The sequence below is a fragment of the Aulonocara stuartgranti genome, assembly GCF_965226115.1.
Source record: "Aulonocara stuartgranti genome assembly, chromosome: 2".
NCBI lineage: Eukaryota > Metazoa > Chordata > Actinopteri > Cichliformes > Cichlidae > Aulonocara > Aulonocara stuartgranti.
Window position 1 is genome coordinate 28,713,548 of NC_138940.1, and position 13,249 is coordinate 28,726,796.

At 41.2% G+C, this 13,249-nt stretch overlaps 1 long non-coding RNA gene across 2 annotated transcripts in view; it reads right to left on the minus strand.

Annotated features, from left to right (window-relative positions):
* Nucleotides 1-12,988, minus strand: part of LOC309690132 — a 30,914-nt gene extending 17,926 nt beyond the window's left edge. The window contains exons 1-2 of one of the 2 annotated variants that reach the window (XR_014271611.1): nucleotides 12,128-12,987; nucleotides 11,293-11,363 (exon numbers count right to left, since the gene is read on the minus strand). This is a non-coding gene — a long non-coding RNA (uncharacterized lncRNA). Of the gene's footprint in view, nucleotides 1-11,292; nucleotides 11,364-12,127 lie in introns of both variants that reach the window. The other variant, XR_014271610.1, reaches the window with a different exon arrangement.
* Nucleotides 12,989-13,249: the final 261 nt, after the last annotated feature.

Genomic DNA, 13,249 nt, shown 5'->3' on the forward strand with positions numbered 1-13,249 from the left:
CTGCCACTGTGATGGTTACTGGACCCTGTTCAGGGAGGTCGCTGTGGTCTGCCCTCAGATCCTCTAGCCACTGAGCATTGCCGTTATGGGTTGCATCCTTCTCCCATATGCTCTTCCAGTATTGCTCCGTCTCCAGCCTTGGTGGTGCTGTTCTCTTATTGTTCCCTTGCCACTGAGAGTACACCTTTGCTGGTTCTGTGGAGAACAGCTGGTTTATTCTCCTGCCTTCTATCTCTCTGGTGTACCTCCTCAAGCGGCTGGCCAAGGCTGTGAGTCTTTGCTTGGCAGTTTCCAAGGCCTCAGGAAACTGCCAAGCTGCTCGTGGAGTGCAGCCTATATATATATATATATATATATATATATATATATATATTAGGGGTGCAACGATACTCGTATCGAAATTGAACCGTTCGATACAGTGCTTTCGGTTCGGTACGCATATGTATCGAACAATACAACATTTGTAATTTATTTTATCAACTTTCCTTCTGACGATGCTGTCTGTGTTGAGCGCTCAGTGAATCTGCGTTCGACTACTCCGCCTAGGCTGCACTGTCGAGCGCAGATCCACTGAGCACTCAACACAGACAGCATAGTCAGAAGGAAGAGCGCAGGGCAAGCTAGCAAGACAGAAGTTAAGCTCTCCTTGCAACATGGACCTCCCCCACCCTCATTCAGATCTGGCGTTTGGAATTATTTTGGTTTTCATGTGACGTATGACCCTGAAGGTAATCGAGTCATGGACTAAAGTAAAACAGTATGTTGGATGTGCCATGCAATGCTCAATTACATGGGTGGGAACTAGTGTGTTAGCGCAGTTAGCTCGTTAACGTGTTGGCCGTCTAGCCCCATGCACGGGCGATCGGCGGTAGCTCGTTAACGGAGATTTGCCGTGTTGTGGCGTTAAGGTCATTTCAAAGAGATTAACCTGAAAGCACTAGTGGGAACACAACGAATATGACTGCACATTTACGCCGACATCATCCTAGTGCAAAGACAAAAACAACAAGCATGCTACTAACTTTAGCCGAGTCATTTAGACAGCTGTTAGCACATGATTCTCCTTATGCTGCTGAGAATATAGCCCAGAAGAAGCGGATAGTATAGCTTTTATTTTGGAAAGAGACATTTCTCTGTAATAAACTCTCTTTTCCAAAGATGAGTGATTCCTCAATCAGATACAGGGCTTGCAATATCGCTAGCCCGACGTCCTGGGGCTAGCGATTTTTTTCAGTCGGGCTACCAAAATCTATCTCTTCCCTGCCCGTCGGGCTATTGTAGGAAGGAAAAATATATGTCAATGCTTTTGCATTCTTTCAGAAATGTAGCTGGGTAATTATGTCATTGGCATCAGTGAGCCACTGTCAATATGTGACATATTGCAATCGCGTTTGAATTTGCGCTTGTTTTTTTGCTTTCACTTTGCAATCGTGCGAACTGTGTATAGAGAGCGACAGCACTGATCTGTGAGTGATGATAATTTGTGCACCAATTCCTCTGACATCATCTTATTAATCGTTAGCTTACTATGCAAACATGACAAGTGAAATCTCCCGCAGCAAGCTTAAACATGTGAGAGGTTGATCGCGCAGAGAATCGCTGAGCATTATGTGAGTGCGTGTGTAAAAGCAGCAGGATATATATTTCAGTTCTGCTGAGCCAAATGAGACAGGTCAGGGTGAAGAAGTGACAGCCAAAGAAAAGCTTACCACAAAACGGAGAAGTTATGACAAATCAGACTATAAGGCAAAAAGAAAGTGCAGCTTTATGGTTTCATGGACAAAATAATTTCTGTGGCTGCAATATGACGAGCTAAATAACCAGGGCTGCACATAAGTGGTCCGCAGGTGCGCATTCGCTGTCAAAATAAAAAACACGCACAAGGGTTAGGGTTAAATTTAAAAACTGTACTTTTGAGTTAAAATATATATTTATAATTTTAATAAATGACAAATTAAAAAGGCATGAACATTTTTTTGTATCGAAAAAATATCGAACCGTGACACCAAAGTATCGAACCGAACCGTGAATTTTGTGTATCATTGCACCCCAAAAAAAAAAAAAAAAAAAAAAAAAAAAAAAAAATATATATATATATATATATATATATATATATATATATATATATATATATATATATATATATATATATATATATACCGTATTTTCACGACCATAAGGCGCACTTAAAAGTCTTAGATTTTCTTCAAAAAGTACGGCGCGCCCTATAGCGCAGTGCGCCCTGTGTGTTGTAGTGAGGACGTAGTAGAGAACACAATGAGAACGCTAAAGGGTGAAGTGTGGCCGAGTTGGAGGAAAGACTCGAGCGGTGGATCATCGAGCAAAGAACGAGCGGGAGAAGCGTTTCGACGGTCACCATTCGGCTAAAAGCAGTTTCACTTTTTATGAAACGGTGCCATTTTTCCATCCGGACCAGGACTACGGTAGCGCAGCAACTTCCAGCGGATTATAAGGAAAAGCTGGCCATCTTCCGCTCCTACTGCAGCAAACACATCGGCGACAAAAACATCCAGCCCAGCCACATCACTAACATGGACGAGGTCCCGCTCACTTTTGACATCCCGGTGAGTCACACTGTGGAGAAGAAGGGGACCAGCACGGTAGCGATACGCACAACGGGGTATGAAAAGTCTTCTTTCACTGTTGTGCTTGGCTGCCATGCTAATGGACAGAAACTGCCGCCTATGGTGATTTTTAAGCGAAAGACTTTGCCTAAAGAGAAGTTTCCAGCAGGAATCATCATTAAGGCAAATGAAAAGGGCTGGATGGATGAGGAAATGATGAAAGAGTGGCTGAGGGAGGTGTATGTAAGGAGACCAGGTGGTTTTTTTCCACGCATCACCATCGCTCTTAATCTGTGACTCTATGCGTGCCCATCTCACAGCCGATGTGAAAAAACTAGTGAAACAAATGCACTGTGAGCTTGCTGTCATTCCGGGAGGCCTGACAAAGGAGCTCCAACCGCTGGGCATCGGTGTGAACCGCCCGTTCAAAGTAAGGCTGCGAGCGGCCTGGGAGCGATGGATGACCGATGGAGACCACAGTTTCACCAAGAGTGGAAGGCAGCGCCGGGCGAGTTATGCCACAATTTGCCAATGGATTGTAGATGCTTGGGCTAACATGTCTGCTGGCACTGTTGTTCGAGCTTTCGCAAAAGCCGGCATCATTTCCGAGGAGCCGCACGGCACGGAAAGTGACTCTGACAGTGAAGAAAGTGAACCTGGCATGTTTGATGGAGATTTAGCGCAGCTGTTCAATTCAGACACAGAGGATGAGGACTTCGATGGGTTTGATTGATGATAAAAATGTGAGTACCAAACTCAGTTTTGCTCCTGCTTTATTTTTAAATACGCACACTTGTATGCTTGTGTGTGGTTGATGATGACGATTACCGGTAATAGAAATGTGAGTAAGGTACCGAACTCAGGTTTGCTCCCGCTTTATTTTTAAATACGCATACGGTACTTGTATGCGCCCTATGATCCAGTGCGCCTTATGTGTGTGTTAAATACAGTAATGGCACACATAACTGAGACTGCGCCTTTTAGTACAGTGCGTCTTATGGTCGTGAAAATACGGTATATATTTTTTTAAAAGGACTGAAAGTGTACACTCACTGTGAATTGTGTATACCTTCCTATTACCAGGTCTGACCCCCTTTTGCCTTGAGAACTGCCTTCATTTGGGATGGTATTGATTCTACTGGGAACATTCCTCAGACTATTTTGCTCATTTTGCATGACAGTTGCAACGGATTTGTTGGCTCAGCATCCATATGAATATTTCATTCCACCACATCCCAAATCTGCTCTATTCATCCGAGATCTGGTGAGAGTGACGGTGAACTTGCGGTCATGTTCAGAAAACCAGTCTGGTAATTTTTGTTTCTTAACATGGCATACTATCTTGGAGCCATTAGAAGACGGATGGACATGGTCAGCAACAATGCTTGAGTAGAATGTGGCATTTAAACCATGCCCAATTAGTATTAACATGATCCCCACATCACTACACCGTGGACAGCCTGAACCATTGATGCAAAGCAGGATGGATCCATACTTTCATGTTGTTTATGCCAAATTCTTACCCTACTATCGAGGGTGGTAGGGTCAGAAATCGAGATTTTTATCAGACCAGGCAAAATTTTTCCAATCTTCTGTTGTGCAGCTTTGGTGAGCAGTGAAAACTGTAGCTCAGTTTTCCGTTCTGAGCTAACAGACATGGCATCCGGTGTCGTCTCCTGCTGCTGTAGCCCATCTGCTTCAAGATTTGATATGCAGTGCAGTCAGAGCTGCTCTTCTGCAGTCCTTACTATTGCCTTCTTATCAGTTCAAAACAGTGTAGCCATTGTCCTCTGACCTGGCATCAACAAGGCATTTTCACCCAGATAACTACTGGCATGAATATGGCTAAATGCATTAAAATGCTGCCATGTGATTAGCTGATTAGATATTTGCATTTAAACAGAAACTTAATAAAGTGGCCAGTGAGTGTATCGTAACCATTTCTTCATGTCCTTGCTATTGCGAGCTAAAACACAACCCGAAAGAACTCATTACTCTACACAGAAACAAACTTTGAACAGCTTCAGTTCAACAGCCTCTTTTTCTATAGCGACGCAAACCTCTTCCTACAAGGGGTACAGTATGAAAGCCTTTTTTTAAAAGGCATTTTGACAAGTTACAATGTAAACCGTTTCACTGTCAGGGGGCTGCTATATGCCACTGTCACACTGTCAAGGCTGTGACACTCGAATCAAGCAGAGCCATCACACATTTTATTAGTAACACCTGTTCTTTTCCTACCACGACCAGTCAAGTGTCAGCTGGGAGAAAGGCCTACACTAACAGTGCAATTTCACATTAGACTCACTTGAATGTTTTCTCAGATAATAAAGACCACCTGCTTTTAAGGATCTTGGCTGTTATTCATCTCCACAGACACACACAGACAGACACATGAACAGGGAGGCTGTAAATTAAAAATGAGTAAATGATTACAGGAACAAAATGAAGGTGGTGTCCAAAGATGTTCCTGAATGGTTTAACGATTATGACCAGGACCCAAACTAACTGAAAACCTGAGAGAGATTTTTACTCAAACCATTACACAAATGTCAAATGAGAGAACTTATTGAGACACTCCTAACCATCCCTGCAACAAAGTACAGTTACTTTGACATTATGTTGTTGACCAACACCTTTCCACTGCAAGTTGGTCTTCAGTGCAGTTTGTCAGCTATCTAAACTGGTTATGAAATCCCCGAATTACACACAGTTGGAAGTATTTATTCCATATCACTGACTATAATTAGTGAGTGATTTTAAAGATCTCTAAAAGAGACAAGCCTTGTAAACGTATTTCAAATATATAAACGTTTGTTCATATCTAATCTGGCACTCTGCAATTGGTCAACATTAGTAGGAGGGCGTAAACTTAATTACCATGCTCAAAATCTACAGGGATCTGCTATTCTAGACCAAAGTGTAGTGATGTAGTGGTTGTAATTTTAGTGTCAGTGTTAGCCAGCAGTAATTGCTTGCAGACCACAGTCCCCGTGGTTGACTGAACTCAGCAGGCCCATGGCAGCTGCTGCACTGCAGCTCGTTTTGTTTGTTTTTTTTTCCTTTCTCTGCTTGTCTCAGTTAAGTCTGAAAAATGTTTGCCGACTCGGTTGCAATGAGCAATGTTCTTGGCCATGACAATTCAGGGGAGGATCGCATCATTCTGAAATTTTTAGGACAATCTTAACTTTTCTATGATTTATTTCATGTGATCCACAACAAGAAGCGCCTTTACAGATATATTTTACAGCACCCTTTCAACTTCACTGACTACTGCTGAAAAATACAACCTTGAGGGATATACAAGTTTGGATTCCCTCAGGACCAAGAGATGCTGGAACAGCATCTGGCCTCAAAAATTACGGAAATTCTTATGCTGCTAAAACATCTGTGGATATGACATGAAGTTGATATTTTAACAGCTTGAAGAGGTCGGCTGGACTGATGATCCGTGTGTTCAGAATGTGTTCCCTACTGCTTGAAAGTGCATGCACATGCACAACAATGTGATCTTATCCACTTATAGAAGGGGGCATTATTGGGCCAGTAAAAGGGTGCTCTTTGGCTTTCTGTTCATGTGAAAACATTAAATTAAGAGAGGTTATTGTATCCTTGATGCTCCAGGTAAGTCTTTAATGCCACAAATATATTTTGTCTTAACAAGAAGGTCAATCTGGAGCACTTTGTCGTTAACAGCTACACGAGTGCAAAGGTTCTTGGGCACAAATGTGCTGTGGGGAGCTAAAGTTGAAATTCACCTGCCGAGTTTGAATGCCCAGAGGGAAAGAAATCACATTATCTGGGTATGTGTTTACATCTTTAACAGTGGTCCATAGCCCAGGGGCATTTGACCACTTGCCCTAAAGGGTAGACCAAGCATGTACATGGACAGTCTGGTATGCATAAGGCCATATAAACAGCTTCTGTTCTCATTTGTGGCTTCCTGTTTCTCCCCGTCTTCCTCCGGAGTCCCAGCAAGAGGCCGCAGTGATCAGCTTCCCATGTGAAAACTTGACTGGGTCTGCCAAAAAGGCCATGGCTTTCCTTGACCATCTAGTGCTAACAGTTTGCCACATACTTGTGGACTAGAAGCCCACAAGTCTCTGCCTTCACTGTAGTGGTTTAACCATTTGGATTAGTGACTATTTAATATGCAGACGAGACACAAATTTCCTGTTTGAGTTTCTTTGGAGGAAATTATGGACACCAGTGGACTCTATTCTTTGGCCCTTCTTGTAATGGTTAATGTGTTAACATGTTGAAGTTAATTTGTGGGATTTCTGTGAGTGATTAAAACACCAGCCTTTTTTACTACAGAAAGCACTGCAGCTAGGAAGCTTTCCAGAAGATTCCTCAGAGGAGCAGGTGAGAACACAAATATCCCAACTCATTGAGTGGACATTAAGCAGTCTTTATGTTGCCAGTCCCCCAGGAAGAAGTCTGTGTGATGTACAATTGATCCCATGTAAGAATAGTACAGGAACTGTCCAGAGAATTCACAGTGACCAAGTGGGCGTCATGACTCCGGCCGTCTGCACGGTCTGCTTCAGCAGGGAGAACACATCTGATGCACGATCTCCCGCTGTGTGCAACATGTGACAAAGGGCAACTGGGGACAGAGCTAAGCTCTGATTCTCCTAAGGCTGCATGCCAGTGCCCGAGCTCTCGCTCAGAGTAAGCAAGTCTAGCAAAAAAATGCTGAATAAACAAAACTTATTTTAACCTTTTAATGAGGAATGATTAGAAATTTATTATGCCTTATTAGAAAATCAAAGTGCCATTTACTCGTCTTTATTTCATTATCACTTATGACTGAGAAACTAGCAGAACAGCAGGGATTTTAAGCCCTATACAATTCCCTTTTTTGTACTTTGGTGGTTTAAATGAATTAGGGCATTCACAGCTGACCGTCTTTGACTCCTGCGTGGAAGTGCCCTTAAAGCATCAACATTAGCTGTGTGAAATCAGGACAGAGTCCAGCAGGAGGCTTTTTTGTCTTCTTTCCTGTACTCTCCTCATTTAGTCCAACAATGCAAGGTCACTCAAGGCCCTGAATGGACATAGGGGGTGATTAATGTGGGCCTTAAAACCACAGTCACATTCACCCTGTATAAACAGTCTGACCATAGAGAATGCAGCACTGACCCATCACATCCATGTTGCAGCAGTCAGGAAGGAAAGCATACATAATGCCATTTATCGCTAATTTCTTCCACGTTCTGTATACAACACTACTGTGTTACAGTTTAACTAATGGAAAGGAGAATCAAGTGCTTTGTGAGTTTCTCATTGAAACTGGCTGTGGATCAGAGGAAACATGATTCTGTGATAACTGTTTTGATTCAAAGCAGGATGGTATGCGTGTAATGGCTTCTGCTGTTCAATTTAAAAGATGCTTAAAATAATATGGAACATGCTCAAATCTCTCATATATAGAAAAAAACATTTTCTCACAGTTTATTGCTCACGGGAGACGACAGGAACCTCTATAAAGATGAAACGGAATTCAAAACCCACATCAAATCCCACTGTTCAGTAAAGCCTCAAAAAGTAACTTGTGTGGATGGCTTTTGTATTTAAAACTCCTGCTGCTTTTATCTTAACTATGACTTATTGAGAGTGATGGAGAGCATATTTCACATCAGTGTTGCATCTTGTCTTTCATTAAAGTCATTTAGCTTTTGTGAATGCATAAAAACGCCTTTCTAAATCTGCTTGTTATAGTTTACCTGCAGCACAATTTCATTGTTTTTAACTGTAACTACAGCCCACTAGACCTGAAGTCAGAGATAAACTTAAACTAGTGTGGTCTGCCATGAATGTGATAGGGAAGACTGCAGTATTGTATTAACCCTCTGATGCATAGTGGTCACTGGAGTGGACAGCTACTAAAACGTACATATCTCTTTAATGCATTGGTTTCTATGGTGGAACTGCATATTAGCCTTTAGAGTGCTCTCTGCTGCCATGCTCCATTGAGGTCAATTCAGTGTTCAGTTAGTGCAACTGCAAGTAAATTTCCTCTGAATCAAAGATGGCAGACAAACTGTCACCCCTGCCGACCACTGCTGGCATATCCTGTCAATCCTTCTATGCTAAAAGAGCCCAACAGGTAAAAAAAATATGATGATATGCAGTAACATCTAGGGAAGGATATTATCTGTTTGGAATAAGAAATTGTTATGTCTAATATGTAGAAAACTACGATTAACCATGTGTCCACTGTAGTGGACATCATGCATTACCCACTATATTTTTTTAACATAAGTCATAAATTGTCTCACTGTTTTTTGGGACTGTTTTGGTTATAAGTAAGCATATAATTGTTACATTTATAAGCTACTCATTTAAAATATGTATTTCTGTGCAGATCAGCTGTAGTTTGAGTTACTATAATAATTATTTTATCATATTTTGTAGACTTCAAATGCAGCAAAGAATAAGGCAGCGTACAGAATAGTCCAGGAAATTCCATCCAGCTCCAGTGATGATGATTTCATTGATGAGTGCAGTGATGATGAGTTCAGTGATAAGTCCAGTGATGATGAGAGTGGCTGCCAGAGCAGAACAGAGACATAGGAACTACGGACAGCCTAGGTGTGATGAACACAGAAGTGTTTGGAAATGCAGAGACTAAGATGTCAGTTTGTGTTTTCTTCCAGCATGCTACTAAGGGCTTGGTAATACTGTCCTGCATCGTTATAGAACTGTGTAGACTCAAAAACGTTTCTCTTGTTGGAGATAGTTTGCCATATTCAGGTGTAGGATTCACAGCTAGGACTGTTGATTGGTTTTGTTATTTACGTCTAAACATTGGGGCCTTATGAGTTGAAAGTTCCAAAAAAATTGCTGAGATGTTTTTCAAAGGATACAAGCAAACAAGTGTTTGTATATTTACAATAGAACACAAGGTAATTAATTTTTATAGTAAATTCACAGTATTTCATGCTAAGTGCTCAGGCGCATGTAGTCCACTGGAGTGGACAAGTTTATAACTTTATAAAAAAAACATATTTTTGGGAAAAAAAGAGTTGAACATTTTTTTTCATGTCCTGAGAAGAATAAAAGCACTTAAGAAAAAAATCTTGACCAAGGCTTTCATAATTCATGCATCAGAGGGTTAATTGAGCAGACTTGTATTAATTGAGCAAATATATTCTTAGGGCAATTTAGCTATAAAATATGCAACTTGGGACAGAAGTTTAATAAAGTATTGTAGCTTCTCCCCAGACGCCTTAACGCCCACTAACATCCTGGGCCATCTGACCTCAGGAATTCGCATGATAAGGTGGGGCCAGGTTTCACAATGAGCTCACCCGAAACTCTGGCTGATTGGGACTCACACCCAGTTTCACACCTTGGCTCAGGCGATTAGAGGATCAACAGGGGGTCCTTTTGTCCCTCTGTGGGGGGTCACTCCCACTAGGTTTAAATCTGGGACTCCCCACCATTTGACCTTAGAACTGAAGAAGCTTCTTGGATGAGAGGTGAAACATCTTCAAGCAACTTAAAGAAGTCCAGACGCTTTTCTTTGCAAGCTCCTTTGACTACGATGACCTGGATGACTGAGCACCTTCACAGACATATTGTAGCTAGTTAGCACATATTTACCAAGTCAAATAACCTGTTTTTATTATAAAGGTGTCTGCTATGGATTAACTGTCAAGCTGCAAGTGTGGCTGGCAAAGTAGGACCCAAATGCAGGACTTCAAAAGCCCAAGGTAAAACTCTGCTTTAAAAACTAAACAGCTTTCTTGCTGAGCTCTCACAGAATACAAGAAAAACAGGTCAGGAGTAAACGATATGATTATAATGCATCACAGGAAACCCACACGAGGAAGGTATTAAAACCCGATTCTTTCATCCCCATAATAGAACAGAGAAAACCCAACTCAGAGTGGTCAAAACATTTTATATTTAATTCAATCATCTTCCGGAAGAGAGAGCCCTGCACAGCCCAACGCCAGTTGTAGGATCTCTAACATTAGAATCATAAAATGTGTCTTATATAGGTGTTATTTTGTTGCTTTACATGTCTTTGCAGCGTCTTTCACCAGATTCTAACCTACTTCATGAAGCGTCCACCTGGAATATGACCCGCTCTATGGCAGCGTCTTTCACCAGATTCTGACCTTCTTTAAAATCAATTTTACCAATTTTACCAGTAACTACTGGACCACAACTGATTCGATTTTCTAAAATTCTAAATCAATTTAAAAGCGTTGACCAACCCAAGGTTTATTCCTCAGCATTCTCACGCCCGAAATCCGGTTTTCTACTGACCAAATAAGGGCATACAGAAATGATCCTTGGATCATTAACTATTTTTAACCAAGGTCCCAAGTCTTGGCAGGTGTCACCTGGGATAATCCTCACACCGGAGGGTCCTTTTACACGTCTGTAAAAGGGACGAGGTTCCCACCTCTGAACTTTGCACTTAACCAAAATGACCAATCACCTATATATTCTCAAACACTTATTATTCTCTTTGTCTTTTACCATGAAATAACCTGTAACCTTTAAATCAGTACTGTCATTCTCAACGTTTCATTATCATTACTTCAAAGCTTTACTTTATTCTAAAGAATTTAGTTCTACCATTACTGAGCCAATTTAATAGTTAAGATCGTCAGCTCAGCAAACAGATAATTTAGAATTCATCCAATATGCACAAATTTGCTTTTTCTTTGAACAGGTTTGTGCCTACCTTTAAATCTTTTTAGACCGGTCTCCTGTTCGCCTCATATCAGATCCAACCTTCGGCCACATTTGTTCTCCCTGTTGCAAAGGGAACCGGGCAGAAACCCCAAATATTAAAACCCGATTCTTTGATCCCCATAATAGAACAGAGAAAACCCGACTCAGAGTCGTCAAAACATTTTATATTTAATTCAATCATCTTCTGGAAGAGAGAGAGCCCTGCACAGCCCAAAGCCAGTTGCAGGATCTCTAACATTAGAATCATAAAATGTGCTTCATATAGGTGTTATTTTGGTACTTTACATGTCACACAGATTCAACAACTCCTTTTATGGTACAAGTTCCTCTTTTCTGTCTGACGTCCCGTATTTATTAATATGCTTGTATAGCTCTACACTAACTTCCTGTTTTTCAGTATGGCTGAGCACTTGGTTTGTGAGTCAAAAGTGGCCTTGCTTTACAAATCTTCATTACTAAAGTACATAAAACAATATAATCAGAAAATAAGCACAAAGAATATATTAATTACATGACAAAGGACACAGATATGAGGGAGGATGTAAGAAAGTACAAAAGCCAAATGAGGGTTTAAATACAAGGGCAGTGTGGAGACACCTGGGGAACATGGCCAAATGAAACTGAACATAGTCTCTCATCCTATGTGCATTATCAGAATAAAATAGGAAATCACTAAGACTGAGAAGAACACATAGGAACCTGAAACAGACAGAAGACAAACAGAGACCAGACTAGAGGAACAGAATGGAAACACAAAAAGAAAGAACGAACCTGTAGAACAGGAGCACATAAATGATAACTCCAAAGGTTTCTTATTTCTTTACCTTAAACTAGTTGGGCTGGGACGAAGAGGATCCTGTCCCTGAAAGGTAAGGTGTGGTTACCACACACACGCACACAAATAGAGAGAACAAATCTGCAGCAACTGCGTGATGCCATCATGTCCATGTGGACATGAGGAATGTTTCCAGGGCCTTGTCGAACACTTTGAAGAATTAACCCTCTGGGGTCGCCGGACGCGCCGGCGCGTCAAAATCACATGACCAATTTAAGACGACACAGCTACAAGATGCAGTAAGTCAGAGTCTCCATTTCACCTTGGGTCGAAAGTGCAGACTTCAAACTATATACCAGTTTTTGAATTGTGTCGATGGGCCACGTAAAACCAGAGTTATGATAAAAAATACATGTGATGTTTTTTTTCTGAACAAAACAGTGGCGTTTACAGCAGGAAGAACGGTAAAAACGGCGTTTTCTACAGACAGCGCTAGCAAACACTCTCCGCTTGCGAGTGAAAAAAGAAAAAGAAAAACACCCCATCCCTATTGGTGTTAGAGTTTACCATGTCAGCCAATCAAAAAAATGATATGGCAACATGTGACATTTAGTTGTTTAGGGAGAAGGGGAAGTTTTTAGGAGTGACACCCGCGACAGAAAGCGGGCGAGCGAAAGACAGAGAGAGAGCAAGTTTTCATATGTGAGACATTAGTGACGTTTAGCGTGTTTGGAGGCTGTAGTTAGTGTGTTGTGTAGTTATTGTTTTGTATTGTGTGTCAGTTATACTGCTGAATTTCACATTTGCTCTAAAAAAGCCGTCAAAGGCAGATTCCAGTGTAAATGCTGTTCCCACATGGAAAACTGGACTCATGCACCTCCTGCTGTCAGACCTGCAGGGTTTAGGCCTGTGGTGTTCTCCTCTGTGTTATACTGAAGACAAACTACATTTTTTGGACTGGCACAAATAATTTGTGTGCCTTCTTATTTGATGCAGCACACCTGATTGTTCTGTAAATAGACTTAAATGGTTATATAAAAAAACGCCTGAGGCCTTGGCTACATTTTTAGGTAAATAGTACCATATAACTTTGTTGTTTGCAAAACTTGTGCATAATTTTTTAGAAATGTACAATTTCTATTTGCATTTCAAGTTATGAAAATGATTCGTT